Consider the following 14136-nt stretch of genomic DNA (forward strand, 5'->3'; position numbering starts at 1 on the left):
AATTACAGGCATTATTGGGAAAAACATCAAGAAAAATCTAGGATAAATTCGGCCTTAACAACCCAGGAAAATGCCGAAAAATTCGCACTAAGAAACACAAAAATCCCCCAGAAATTGTGCAAAAAATGGCCGGAAAAACTCCTAACTAAAAGTCCATGTATCTCAGCTCATTCTAGACACAAGCACAGAGGATAGGCTATACCACTGTCACAGACTGAACAAACTCGATAGCCATTTAAAATGCAAAAATGGAAGCATAACAACATGTGTCTGACAAGGAACCCTCACCCCTGCAAGGCAAAATGATGCATTTAATTGCTATCTGATTTTATACTTGAAAGATGCATCTATTTCACTCAGATAAAGTCCTTTCTAGAACAGATATAGTCACAAATATTTTGATACGCCTGTCTACTCCTAGATTTCTACAGCTGGGAGAAAAATTACCAGTGATATTTCTGATCTCAGCAATGGCTGAGACTTACTTCAGTTTAGCACATGCCCCTCCAGTACCCAAAAGACATCTGCATAGAGAATTACACACAAACTGCTCCAAAATCGGCACTAGCTGTGCTTTATCTAATCAGGCCTGTGAAAAAGAACCAACAAATTAAGTAATGCTTACAGCAACAGAGCATTATATAGCTTCTGGACTGAAGGCAGAGTACAGACAGCTCTGAATATGGGGAGAAGGATTACATGTTAAACTAGCCAGGTATTAAAATAAGGTAGAGATCTGAAAGATTTGACCTTGTTAAGAGAATGCACTCTAGGATGTTAAAAATCTAAACTGCATTTCTTCATCAGTTTCTGTTCCTCTTTCTTCTCCCTACCTCCATTCTTTTTTTTTTTTCTCCAAGCCTTGTGATTTGTCAAGTTTTTCTTGGGTTTGTTTGTTGTTTGGTTGGTTTTTTTTTTTTTTAAGTCTTAAAAGAATTAATGAGATGAGAAAACAGCTTTCTGGGAGCTCTATCCAGGATATTTTCTTGGCCATGAATAACTAACTAGTTTTGAAAACAGCACTGCTCTATTTCAGTTGCTGAGCAGGTGGTCTGTTAAATCTTAAAAGTTATGTCTGTTAGTTAAGTGTTCATGTAAATATTTCATTAAACTTCCTGGCTTATAATAAGCATTGCTTAACACTATTTTATGCAACACACGCTGCAGAAATCGTTCTACCAAGTGGGGGAAAAAGATGCATGAGATGTGAATAATTGCAGTTGGGGGGGGTCAAAAGGAAGAAAGAATATGAATTCTAAGTAAAATGTGCCTGATTTGGGAACATACATTTTGTTTCATCTCATCATCTTATAGCCGAGACAAATAAACTCATATTATCCCTATATTCTCTTTCATGTAATGTAATTCAATTATTTTCAAAAATCTTCCCTTAAAAAATTACTTTATAAGTAGCTTAAGAAAGTACAGAATATGCTTTTCCACAACATCTTACCATAAATTATGTCCTTTCTATAGCATATTTTGTCATCACAAAAGATTATTAATCTCTTTGCATTGCAACGCAATAGAGATAAAAGCTTTAACAATGAGCAAGCTTTAGCTGATGAGATGTTAACAGTCACTCCATTTGAATCTCTGTGAAGTTGAGGGATCCCATTAGGTTCACTGTTGCTCTCCCAGAATACTACCACTTAAACACTACCAGAAGTTGCCTGCTTTCTCTGCCAATTTTGCAAGCCATCATCTGTTTTATTTCTTGGCATTCCCCCCTTGGCAAGTGATTTAAATCATCCTAAGACGCAAACAACACACAGGATATTAATTATACTTTGAACAGTATTTTTATTCCCATTTTTATTTTTTTTAACATTGAGAAAGGAAGCCTTTCCTCCAGCGAATTTTAATGATCATGTTCTCAGATGTCTCTTATTTGTTCCTTCATGAAATAAAGAAACTATCCTCTTATTAGCCTAAAAAGCAACATGGCCTATCACAATTCTTACTAGTTCATCAGCACAGAGGAGTGTAATTCACTGGTCTTGCAATAACAGTTTTCTTCACTTCAACAGTATTATTGTAGAGATGGTGAGGAATAAAGTTGTAACTTAGAGATCCAAAACAGGCTTCAATTCTTATTTAACTAAAGGTGAAATGGAAAAGTAATATCTGAAGAAAAAATAATAGATTAATTCTTCTGTTTCCAGTAAAGCATCTGCATTCTCTCTGTGCATTTAAAGTGATGCAGCAAGAACTGTGATGCTTGCAGAAGGAATTACAGCCACTGTAAAGCATGAAGCACCATTATGGAACTGCACAGCCAATACAGAAGTAAAGCATGGACAAACTTCCAGCACCAGAATTACTCTTACAAGGAAATAAAAATGAAACTCGTACAGCTGCAGTCCTACGCAGACCACAACACATAAAAGTAAAGCAGAAAGGGAACTGGAGTAAGCTTTGCACTACTCCCTAGTAATATTTAAGTAGGAAGATAGATCTGAGGCTAAATTATTACAAGTAAGAGCAGAATTCTCTCTATGAACCTGCGAAACCAAAAAGGTACTTATTATAACATCATTTCCTGAATAATACTGAATGCTGCTAAATATAGACAGGATACCTGGTTCAGAAATATCTCCAGGCACTAGCAGGTAGAGCTGGTACAACCTCTACAGCAAGCAAGCACTAAAAGTCCTTTGGCTTCCGAGGCAATCATCTAATTCTTCAATTCTTCTACAGATTAGATCCTGATTTTGAGACTGGGCACCCAGAAAAGGAGAAAATAACACAACAAAAATAACTAAAATACATCTGAAAAAAAAAAAAAATCTAAAAAACAAGCAAACAAACAAACATACAAACAAAAATATCCCACAAAAGCTCTAGCTTCAAACAGGATCTATGTAGGTAAAGAAGCCATAAGCCATATCAGCCATATCTCCAGGGTAACATTTAGCTGCCTAACTACAAAAAACACCTTTCCCCTATTGTGTATTCAGCACACACTATAAAATGAGGTTAGCATTCTATAGATAAAAATGTCACAGTTCTGATTTATCCCCAGCACATCAGAATTTTGAGCAATGGTTCTACAGAAAGAGGACAGAAAAGTATGGAAAAAGGTATTACATGCAGCTGTAATACATATTCACATACACCAAAGAAGCCTGCAGAGTAACTGGGGTCTGCTGTAAAAGCCAAAGCAGGTAAGAGTGCTGAGGTGTTGCAACCTCTGTGATCAGTAATTTAAATCAATTGGACATTTTGTCTACACTTTTGTCACACTAGCACCTCGACCTGGCTTCAGCTGGGAGCACCTGCCTTCACATCTCAAAAAACAGCAGTGTTGTTCTTAACTAGCTCCTTGACACCCTCTCTCATCAGTATCCTCATCTGAATCACGTCCTACCAGACTAATTCTTATTTTATTTTTTAGAACGTCACTTTTCTAGCCTAGACGCTGAATATCTCCTCCCCATTGTACAATCTGACTTCTCAGGTTTCAAGCATTCATCTCTTCAGGTTTGTTCCCTTCTGTATCATTTTCTCCTCCTTGTTTTGCTTCCTCAGGACGTTTACTTCTAAGCACCTTTCTCTCCCAGCTCCTGGGCAGTGTCAGTTCAGCTGCTCACACCCTCATGTCCCACAGCCTGAATGATTCACTTTTGTGGTTTCAGAGTAATCCTCTTTTGGCCCAGCCATTAAATGTTACAGAGGCTTTAGCCAATAAAGTATAAGTCCTCCTAGCATAAAAACAGGTGTTTTTGAGGTCTGTTATTCTCCACAAGCAAATAAATCTTCTGAGGAAGGGGAGAAAATCCTTCCTCGGATGAGAATCAATCTATTTTATTTCAAGGCCCCTATATTGAAGCATCAGCGTCTGTGAGTTTGCAAAAGCATTTGACAGTTATCTTCTGTTCGCCAGCTCAGCTCTCTAACCTTGCTGAAACCTTCAAAAATTTCTACTCAAGAGACTGGAAGACTTCACACAGGGAGCTTAAAGCCCAGAAAAAGGTGTAAGTAACAATGACCAAAGTCATATATCAAGAGGAGCTGACTTTAAATAGATGATTAGAGTAAAAGAAGTATATTCATAATTTACCACATCACATTCTTCAACTATGATTTCAACTATCTATTTCAGCACTTTTACCCAAGAAAACTCCCTTCTAGCTATTTTAGCAATTTAAAATTTCTACATGTTGAAATCACTTGTATAGGGAAAATGTTGTTATGTCCAAATTGTTTTCATTTTGCTGTAGTTGTTGAAAGTTGCTGCTTCTATTTGAAAAACCTTTCTCCGTACCACCACAGAGAGAGACAAGCATCTGCTGCCAAATATATACATTTATGATATTGTTGCATGCACTTTTTTTGAACATTTTTTTAGAAGATTACTACAGAAAATAGTGCCCATGCTCCATGAATTTAGTTTCTTGCTCTGACAGGTATCTCATTATCTTTATGGAACCTTCAGAAATCTCTTAGACGCTTTTTTAATGCGGTAAGATATGGCTTGATATAAAATTCCTTCAATTGGGAGGTTTTTCTATTGATTAGAAACCCTACTCTATTTCTAGAATAAATTTATACACAGCCACCATGGTTATTTGCTCTCCTACCAGCATTGTCTTATTCCAGGTAATACTTTCCTAGTGATAATCCCCATACATTTACAGAGTACTTACTCTATAAAATTCATCTTGCTGAAGAAGGTAAGCTTCCAACTACCAACATACAAGTCAAAAAAGGTTGACAGTGCATTTTGTTTCTTAAAAACAAAATTTATCTTACGTAGAGTTTAATCATGAAAACAGCTATATAAGCACAGCTGAGGCAAAGAGGCCTTTGACCTGACACATTTCCTTACACTACTACTCTCCTTGGTAAATTCCTAACACCCTTTTTCTAATATTCTTTTACCATTATGTACAGAAATATCCCTTCCTACAAAAGCAGTTTAAGAACTTGATTAACACTGACGTCAAAACCATAATCCTGCAGTTCCTTGGATTAGTTTTTGCCCATTTAAAAACAAAAAAAAAAAAACAAAAAAACAAAAAAAAAAAAAAGAGCAGCACACTGTCCTCTTAATGCCTAATTAGCTAGACACCTCACTTCACAGCCAATCTGCACTCAAGTTCCATGTCAATTTCAATTTCCATACTTCTATTCCTTTTCCTGAAGGCAACTGGCATCACTTGGGTAAAACATGGCACTTGATGAAGTTTTTGTACAAACCCAGACTTTTAGTGTTTCCCATTCCCACCCTCAGAAACATCTCTGATTAACTTTGTGCTCCTGCCTCCAACATCCTTTGCAGGGTCTAACTCAGCTTGAGTTTCTCTGTGCAGGATCCTGTCTTCAGTCCTAAGGCACTGAAAAACCCAGTTGCAATGACGAACACAATCATTCTTTCACGAATTCAAGTGTATCCTAATGGCAGCTTTTCAGAACACACATATGCTTAATTGTGGTTTAAAAAGAAGTAATTATAGTGTTTACAGCCTTTGTAAGTTGTTTTAAGTTCTGAAAGGCATATATAGAAATGCTGGTGGCAATTCTGGGAAAAAAATTAGTTCTATTCCATTAGGTACAACATCACCACAGGCAATCAAATGCACTCCCTCAGTTTTTGTTTTGTAACACTTACCATTACCTGGATTCCTCACAGATGCTTAAGTAGTGTTGTAACCTGTGCTGTAGCTTATTGCTACTGACTAGTCCTTTAGCTTAACAATATACCCTTTCAAGCAAAACAAACATTTAACTTGACTGGATTTCACAGGTCATACATTATATTTAATATTCCATAGAATAAAGCCAAACAAAGAAGCAAGGAGCACAAGAAGTGCTTCATAACAATTAAATACTTTTCATTCCTACATATTATGTAATGAAGTAATTTAATCACAATTTTACTCTTTAAAATTTCCATAGCAAATTAAAATGGTCGTACATGGTTGAGACTATATGATAAAAGCTCATTTGCACCCCAACAACGGAGCACAGAGAGACAGTGGCAAATTATACCTTGCCCATCTTCTTCCAGGCCCACCTCAAGAGCAATCAGTCCATTAAGGGGGTCCCTCTACAAGGCCAGAAGACCACAGGGCTGCAGAATGGCACAAATTAGGGGACAGAAAAGTATGGAAGAAAGTAGGGACACAAATTAAGGGACTTGATGGAAGGGGGGAGCCCCCACCCAGACTCTTCTCAGGGCAGTCCCAAGGAGCACCTCAGTCACACTGCTCAGTTTTGAAAACCATCACAACTGCTCACAGATGTAGGACATACTATGGGATGTAAGGGAGGGGCATTTGGGGATTGCACAGGACTTGTTCCAAGATGTTTACAGGGGAAACCAAAGACAGGAATGGATTTACAGGATTTGGGAAAGAACAAGCAGGAGGTAACAGAGGAGTAAGTGGATAAAAAGGGCCAGTTGCATGCAAATATTTTGGTGGTTGGCTCACTTGCCTGGTTGTGTGCTGCCCTGATCAGCTTAGTCTGTCCTATATGCTTATTAAACCCTTTCCAGCTCTTTTCTGGGTGAGTGGCTCTGCTCATTCTGCATGTGTGCACAGGGGTCTGAGAGCAGCAACTTCTGACTGCCAAGCACCAGAGAGACTGGGGTGAGTGACTGAAAGTGTCAGCCTGAGCTGGGCCATGGGAACACCTGTCTGCAGTGCAGCACATGGAGCAGGTGTGGGAGCACATTCACTGTGCGACTGTACTGGGAGGATGTGCTCTCCTGGCTGGCACTGGGACGTGGACCTGTGGCAGTCTCACCACTCTCAGACTCCCAGAACTGGCCCAACATTTTCCCTTAGCACAAGGGAAGAAAAGACTTCTGAAAATTTCAACACAGCACATGTTTAAAACAAAATTTTCTTTTCCTGTTCCATACACAGTGATCATCATCCTTCATTCCATATCTTCATTCCTTTTTCCACTATGGTGATTTCACTCATTTATACCAATCTTCTCTTATAAATATTTTGTGTCCTCCTTTTCACTTCTACCCCATACCATTAGAGATTTTAGCAGTTTGCTTTCCTTTAGCTTGCTCAGACCTTTCTCCATTTCCAAAAACCTTACCTCTGTCTTCCCCTCCACAATTTTTTTATCCTTTCCTATTTAAATTCCTCAATCACCCTTTCAGTAGGGATAAAAACTGCTCCTTACACTTTCTGTCACTTCTCTTCAGCATTCTTTCCGCTTGCCAAAATTCCTTCTTTGTAACAGTGCCTTCCATTCTCTTTCAAAGCAAAACACATGCATTTGAAGTCCTCTTGTTCATAGTTAAATAAAAGTCTGTGTTTCAAACACAGACTGAACAGGGTTTGCATTAGGATTTTTTCACATGAGGACAGAATAGAATCAGCAGACTACTACTACTGCTCAAAAGGCACCAAAAAACGGAAAAAAAGTTACTCACAAAGTGCAAGGGACTGTTCATGTAACAAACTTATCAAGAAAACACTCAGTTTGTCTATATCCTGTCTCCTCCTCCCCTCTGCAAAGTTGCAGAAGAACAGAATTTGATAGAATTTAATTTCTCAGGCTTTGCTCTACCTTAAGTCATCCACCTTATCAACTTCAGCATATCCTTTATAAGATTGCAGAGTTGAATTCAGTTCTTCACTCTAACAAGAGTTTATCAAAGACCTTTTACCCTTTTGATGTATTTTGCCTTCAGTGGACAGTCGGTCCTTCCTCCCAGTTCCACAGAATACTGCATCCCACTGGCTGTGAAGACCAGCATTTGAAAGGTATGTGCAGATGGAATTAATTTGGCCTTTCTGCAGGTAAGTCAACTTCCAGCCAACACCTCATATCTGTTAGGACTTCCACTAACCTAAAGCACTGGTGTTACTGTTTGATTTTTAATGAAGTACTACACAAACAAGGAAATTTCACAGAAAACATTTTCAATCCTCTAGAGTTATGTTTATCAACTTTATGGAAAAGCATCTGTCTCCACAAAAACCCATGCCCATCAGCTGCCTCTTTAATGGCACAGACAAGGAGAATTTGACACTGTCATTACATAAATAAATTTTCTACAATACACTGAAATTATTAGTACTCACCAGAGAAACAACTCAGTTGCATTAGCTGACCTGTGCTTGGCTGCCCTTGGCAGACAGACCTTAAATAGATCACACCACTGTGGGGAAGCAGTGGACATCTTTTGAAGTTAGCACTCAGAAGCTGTGCTTTAGGTTTCTCTCCAAAGGAGCAGCACAGACCCTCTGAACCCAAAGCAGCAGTGAGGTAAAGCAGCATATTTTTCACCACAGGCCAGGAGAGCATTGTGCCTGCATTCATAGATTACACAGCAAGGACTGATGTCAGTTTCACATATTAGAAATGTAATGGATTAGAAAAGTACAAAGGTCTTCCCTTGGGAACCACAATCATCCTTTTCTTATGATGACCCAAGACCAGGGAAGCATGATTAGATTTCATCCTGTTACACACTGCTTTGTGCTAGGATGGAAAACTTTCATTCTTCAGCCTACCTCTGAGCAAGGGTTTTTCCTCATTTCCTTACTCCATTTGATGGCTGCCTCTGTACTCAGCCGACCCCAAAAATCAGAGATCTGGAGCTCACCCCATGTTCTTTTGATACAGAAAAGGGTACCAGCTCATGGTTTCCATCAATACACCTGGATGAATGCTGCATTCCATGTTATTTTCCCAGTCTCCTTATATCACACTTATTAAGTCCTACACCAAACAAAATTTTGACCACATAGAATCATAGAATATCCTGAGTTGGAAGGGTTCCATAGGGATCATCAAGTCCAACTTCTGTCTCTGGATAGGATGCCCCAAGAACCACACCAGGTGTCTAAGAGCACTGGCAGACTTCTTGTTGTGACTGCTTTCCTAGGAAGCCTAGTCCAGCAACCAGCCACCATCTGGGTGAAAAAATCTCCTAATATCCAACCTAAACCTCCCCTCACACAGCTGTAAGCCATTCCTTTAGGTCCTGTCACCAAAGAGAAACGATCAATGCCTGACCCTCCCTCTCCTTCCTATAATGAAGTTTTAGAAAGTATGTAACACATGCACACTGCTGTCCTGGCAGAAGGTAACTCCAAAAGTTCACTTCTCCACAGGCCAGAAATCTTATAGTCCCTGTTTTATTACTACTTTATCTCATGCCAAAATTTTGTCCCTTAGGTTAGGCATGCATTTAACTTGACTCATGTTACATCAGCTCCACTTCTGAAGCGAAGTATTAATAATTGGCTTCTGCTTTGAACTTTTCCTCCATGCTAAACAAGTCCCTTTTTTCTTTAACATCATTGGTACTTTTTTTTTTTTCCTTCTGGAAAAGACTTCTGAGAAGATGATCTTGGGGAAGGGAGAGAGAAACCTATCTTCTGTGAGACCCACAGTCATCAAGAATCACAATATAAACTACACTCCATGGAGGTCAAGGAAGCTGCTCCCATGACAGCAAAGATGGCCTGGGTTTCCCTCACTGTGTTCTTGTTTGAAATGTCTTCTCTGCTTTAGAGAGCTAACAGGCACAAACTGGAAAACTGGGATTAGTAGGCTACTGACCTCAAAAACCATTTTCACTCAATGACCCAGCATAACCAAAACAACTCTGACATGCACAGAAGCTGCCCTCTGCATTTCATCACTGGCAGACCCAACCATACAATACCACAATGATTATATTTCCACAAGTTCCTATCTTGTACACCTGTTCTAAAACCAACAGGACAGGACTGTGGCAGTACAATCACCCAAAGCACCTTTAGTGCCTCTGCATCTCAAAAATCACTCCATAAAGAAAATTTAGAAGCTAAATGGAAATACCCAAAGAAGTAGTGAAATTACACTGAATAATGCAATATTATCAAGCTCCCTACTAATTCCAAATCATGAAGCTCTAATCTATGAGATTTAAGCTTCAGTGTATGCCTGTTTCCAATGAATTTTGGGGAGGAAAAAAAAGGCATTGAAGCATCAAAACGGCATAGAAAACAACAAAAAAGTTAGCTTACTACTCATTATTGCTTCAACTGTATCATTAAGTCTACTTTTTAGATAGGTGTTTATTCCTCTTTCCTGAAAAATCTGATATAAATTGCTGTATTATCACACACTTGCCTGGAACAAAATCTCCTTTTCAATTACCAATGAATTGGAAAATTATTACCCAGCAGAAGAGAGATCCTTTTTTCTGGCCTGTGATCACTCTGTTCACTTTAAAGAAATGCACCTCATTAACCCTGATAATTAACAAGGTTATTCTCATCACATTAAAGGTTTAAGTTCCTTTATTAAGTCATTATTTGAATTTGCACTGCTATTAAGATGATGAGACTATTCTGGGTTTAATTTCATATAACAAGATGTTTCTCTTTAAAGATCCTAATTTTTTTTCAAGTCAAAGCATATAATTTCATTGTCTTGTATGGTACCCTGGATCATAGAATGAGTTAGGTTGGAAGGGACATGGATCCTCTAGTTCCAACCACATGCCATGGGCAGGGACACAATTAGCACATCTACTGGATTAAAAAATGTATTACATTTATATAAAAAGAAAAAAAAAACCAAACAAAATCAAAACTGAAAAACTAGAAGGGGTAAGGCAGCAATGCAAATAGGCAGCAAAAACAGCAAACAGGCATCTGGCAGCAGCATAGCTGTGCCAGCAGAAACCAGAGAGAACTGAAAAAGGAGAACAGGACCAAAATTACAAGGAGATGCATATGACTTGGGAAAAGGCTACCAGCAGATGCATCTACTCCTAGCTGGACCATTCCAGTAAGACTCCACAGACTAAACAGACACTTCCATTTCGCATTATGTCCCTCACCATGGCAGAGGGTTTTAAACTAGATGATCCATAACCTCCCTTCCAACCCAAATTATTCCATACTTCCATATAACAATACATGTTTGGGGCATTTTGCTCTTAGGTCGTATAGACAACTGCCTAGCCCATGTCTTCCTTCTAAGTATCTATTAAATGCTTTACTTTTTCCACATAGATATTCCTAGTATGCAAAGTTGCTTCCCCCACAAGAGAAAAGCCAGTTGTCTAAGTCAGACAGTTATTCTGAGAACATTAAAAACTGCAGCAGCCACATATTAACATTCCACATCAAATATAAACACATAAAAACAGACGATGCTTTACCTCATTATCCATGCTGGCATCATATTAGCTCATGTGCTCTGTAGTTACCAAACATATAGAAAATCATAGTATGGAAAAATTAGCCACAATTACTGAGAGATTTGACTGTATAGGTTTCAATGGCAGCATACCTGACACCAGGGCAACCAAACACATTGAATACAAATATCTAGTGATGGCCAATTAACACCAAAGGTTTTGCAAACAATTCAGTCCCGATGAAATAATACTAACAGCAATATCCTTTAAGTGTCAGAAAAGACAGAAAACTTTCTGTCATGAGTATTATCACAGTGCTGACTTGGTCAAATACTGAAAGCAAACAAGTTCATAGAAAGTCAAGGTCAGCTGTCAGTCTACAAGAGAGTTTCCAGCACTGCTAGTTATTCCCATCCATTCACCTTAAAAGGGTGCCATTCATTTACCAGTGCATTTTTCCAGAACTTCAGCTTTTGTACCTAAAAGCACCCATTGCTAATTCTTGTCACAAGCGCTTGGCAGTGTGAAACAAACATTAAACTCTTCCCATAAAGAGTGTCAAGAGTGCTGTGAAATATTCAGAATAAAGACACTGTAAGTCTTATCAGCATAACAACTCCCTCAGGAATTATCAATTTGCAAATCTCACAAACCCCTAACAGGGTTTAAAATGTAGTTTAAAATATAGCAGGGAATAAGCCCATAAGCCATAGATTGCCCCTTTGTTTTTTAAAGTCTAATGCAAGTAACTGTTCTTCAGCAGAGTGAAGTCTGAAGTATACACATGAGATTAACAGAAGACATAATGGAGGGTAATATTTAACAACCATGACAGCTTTATGTAAGTTTGGATGAGACTTTTGGTCAATAATATTAGACGGCAGCAGAGTTTTCACCATTACATGAATCACTATCACTGTGTCTCCAAAGAGACCCCTATACATGGTCTGAGCACTGCAAAATCCATCTGAGTGCTCACAGGTTATCCTCTTTATCCACACCTTTGTTAGCTAACACATTCTAGTTTTCCTTCTCAAATTGTGATTTTCCCATTGAAACCAATAACCCTTGAGCGACAAAACATGTAGGTTTCATTGCCATTAGTTAGTTTCCTTCCTCACTCTAATACAAGATAAAAAAAATCATCTCACCCCCCATCCAACAAAATCAGGGACAGAACCCCAAACAGAAGTGTTTGTTTTTTCAACATGAAGTACAAAGAGCTTAAAATTATTCACTTTTGCCTCTTTTTTAAAACAAACATTGAAAATAACCAGAATGTCTTTGGCACTGCTTTAATCAGTTTAAACTTAAAGACAGGAACTCCAATTAAAATCGGGAACTCTAGCTGTAAGAAACAGCTAATTAGCACCCAACTTTCTAATGAAGTACTGTGGCAGAGTACATATTAGCTGTTCAGTATTAAAAAGGAAATGCTCTGCAAGATAAACTCATTCTCTCAGGTAGAACATCAGTTTGTCTACTTACTTCAATCCATGCACTGTCAGAGGGATTTAAGAAAAGATACAACAGTAACAATCAGATTTACACACCTCCATACACACAAGGTAAATGAACTTTGCAGTATTTCGAAATGAGGAGGAGAAATACAAGGCAGTTCATGACCTTTCTGCTAGGCAATGAAGACAATTTAAATTGCATTAAAGTATAAGGTTATGTTTCCTTCTTTTCAATTCATTCCTGCCCACAGCTTGCAAATGCAAGAAAGAAGAAGACGGGTAAGAAGTGAGAGAAGGTATTTGACGCTTGTGCTTTCAGGAGGTCTGGACAAAATGCATAGGACAGAGGAAAAGCGAGAACTGCCAGGTTAGGAGGAACCTTGGCCAGATAGTGTCAGAAAGACACGTCGGCAGCAGCGGGAACCTGAACAACTTCGTTCACATTTCCACAGCTTTTACCGCCTCGTTCTGTAAGGACTGGTACCTCTATCCACCTTCCCACACGCAGAGCATCAACTACGAAAAAAAATCACTTAAAACACAAACAAAGGCCAAGTTCGCCTGCGTTCCCACGCCAGGGCTTTCTATCCTGGGCTCCCCCTTGTCGCGACATGCCACACTCACTCACTCGGGAACCCCTGCTGGCCGAAGGAGCGGCACGGACGGCGGAGCCCAGCGAGGGAGGGAGGGTGTGAGCCGCCCTCAGACGCCGGGCTGCCCGGGACTCTGCCGGGCACACGCCGGCCCCAGGAGCGGACGGAGCCTTCACCCCGCGCCCGGCTCCGGCCGGGGCAGCGGCGGCGGCAGCGCCAGCCCGCGCGGGCGGGCGCCCTGAGGCGCCTCTCCCCCGAAAAACCCCGAAACAACCAACCGAACAACCAAACCCAACCCGCGCTCCTCCCCACCGGAAAAAAAAAAAAAAAAATAAATAAAAAATAAGAATATAATAAAAGGCAGCACCCGTCCCCGCCGGGACCGGGCCGCCGCCCCCCGCGCACTCACCGGCGGCGGTGCGGTCCGAGCGCCTCGCGGAGCCGGCAGCCGGGGCGGCGGGTCCGGCCGCGCCCCCGCCCCATCCCGCGCCCGCCCGGCGCGGCTCCGCCGCCGCGGCACGCCCCCGCCACGCCCCATGACGTCACAGCGCGGGGCGCGCGGGCAGCGGCGGCTGAGGCGCGTCCCCGCTCCGGCCCCGCTCCCGCTCCCCTGCCTGCTGCCCTTCCCCTGAACAGCCTTAAAAATCAATGTGTTGCAAGTGTAGAACCCGAGCGTGGAATCCCCGGGCGAGGCGGGGCAGCGGGCTTGTTCGCGCGTTTATTCCTCCCCGCATTGAAAAGCGGAGTGGTGTCCCGGATTCTCCCGTTCCTCCCGGAGAGCTGGGCGGGAATGGCACCTGCCAGCCTTTGGTTCGGCACGGAGAATGGGCCGGGGGACGGAGGGGGCGCAGGCAACGTGGGTCTCCATTGCTTAGAATCCGCCTTGTGCCCCGGTTCTCGTTTCACGTTTGAAATTAAGTCTGAGTTTGAGCGCCATAGACGGCTTAACAAACTAAGGTCCTGAGGC

General features: G+C 40.7%; 1 protein-coding gene across 2 annotated transcripts in view; it reads right to left on the bottom strand.

Annotated features, from left to right (window-relative positions):
* The window catches only part of MARCHF1 (membrane associated ring-CH-type finger 1), a 222590-nt gene extending 208933 nt beyond the window's left edge, over positions 1-13657 (bottom strand). The window contains exon 1 of one of the 2 annotated variants that reach the window (XM_056489853.1): positions 13579-13657. The gene's annotated coding sequence lies outside the window, so the exon portion shown is untranslated. The remainder of the gene's footprint in view (positions 1-13578) is intronic. The other variant, XM_056489852.1, reaches the window with a different exon arrangement.
* Between the last annotated feature and the right edge of the window lie 479 nt (positions 13658-14136).

The sequence above is a fragment of the Oenanthe melanoleuca genome, chromosome 4 (assembly GCF_029582105.1).
Source record: "Oenanthe melanoleuca isolate GR-GAL-2019-014 chromosome 4, OMel1.0, whole genome shotgun sequence".
NCBI classification, from domain to species: domain Eukaryota; kingdom Metazoa; phylum Chordata; class Aves; order Passeriformes; family Muscicapidae; genus Oenanthe; species Oenanthe melanoleuca.